The sequence below is a fragment of the Phytophthora infestans genome, genomic scaffold (genome assembly GCF_000142945.1).
Source record: "Phytophthora infestans T30-4 supercont1.34 genomic scaffold, whole genome shotgun sequence".
NCBI classification, from domain to species: Eukaryota; Oomycota; class Peronosporomycetes; order Peronosporales; family Peronosporaceae; genus Phytophthora; species Phytophthora infestans.
The window spans coordinates 1,005,928-1,007,226 of NW_003303725.1; the positions used below are offsets into that span (position 1 = coordinate 1,005,928).

The window sequence follows — 1,299 nt, forward strand, 5'->3', positions numbered from 1 at the left end:
TCCTCTAACGAGCGCAACTCCTATTGTTAGTTGCTATTTTATTAAAAAAAATAAAAGCACTCTAACAAAAAAATTTAATGATAGGTTTAATGGAAGGTGGGGATGACGTCAAGTCTTCATGGCCCTTATGAGTTGGGCTACACACGTGCTACAATGATAATTACAATGAGAAGCAATAATGATCAAAGTTGGAGCAAATCTTTAAAAATTATCCTAGTTCGGATTAAGGGCTGAAACTCGCCCTTATGAAGTTGGAATCGCTAGTAATCGCAGAACAGCATGCTGCGGTGAATATGTTACTGGACTTTGTACACACCGCCCGTCACATCAGGGAAGTTGATTATTTTTAAAATAATTTTTAATTATTTAATATTATTATGTAATTTTTTAATTATAATAATTTATAATTTATATTAAATAAATTAAAATTCCTAAAAAGTAATTAGTAACTTTGATGAAGTCGTAACAAGGTAGTCGTAGGGGAACCTGTGTCTGGAAGAGATCTTTAAACATTCTTAAATTAATTTTCAAAAATATAAGGAAAATAGTTTAATTGGTAAAATCATAGTCTCCAAAATTATTGTTATGGGTTCAAGTCCCATTTTTCCTGTTTTATTTAATTTATTAAATTATTATAAATCAAAAAAATTTTATAATATCTGAAATTAATTAAATTCAAGTTATAAAAATAAAATTTTATTTAAAATACTTTTTAACAAAAGGGAATTTAAATTTAGATTTATAATAATTTAATAAATTAAATAGAAATTTTAAAAGAAATTTTAAAATAAATTTAATAAGATTATGCAAAAAAAATTAAAAATTTTATTCTTATTTTTATTTTTAAGTATAAGCATAAGCATTCTTATCTTATACTTACATAACGTTTTACCTTATATTAATTTAAAAATTATATTTTTATTATTAAAAAACAGAATTAATATCTTTACTCTATGTATAGATGATGACCATTTTCATCCACGTTATATATCAAGTGGGGATTTTAATTTATTAATTACGGAATTATCGGAAGATTTTTCTTAAAAAAAAAAAAAAAAAATTATAACAAGTTAATTTAAAATAGATGAAAAAAAAATTATAACAAGTTAATTTAAAATAGATGAAAAAAAAATTATAACAAGTTAATTTAAAATAGATGAAAAAAAAATAAAGAGGGATTGTTTTTTTTTTTAAAAAAAATGCATTAATATTATCATAAAGATCCAATTACAGTATAAAAGGGATTTATACCTATAAACATGTTATATAATTATAATAAAATTTTTTAATTTTAAAAAT

At 21.6% G+C, this 1,299-nt stretch overlaps 1 non-coding gene across 1 annotated transcript; it reads left to right on the top strand.

Moving 5' to 3' along the window:
* Positions 1–538: 538 nt before the first annotated feature.
* Positions 539–610, top strand: PITG_28224. Its single transcript has one exon. It is a non-coding gene; the product is annotated as a tRNA-Trp (tRNA).
* The last annotated feature ends 689 nt before the right edge of the window (positions 611–1,299 follow it).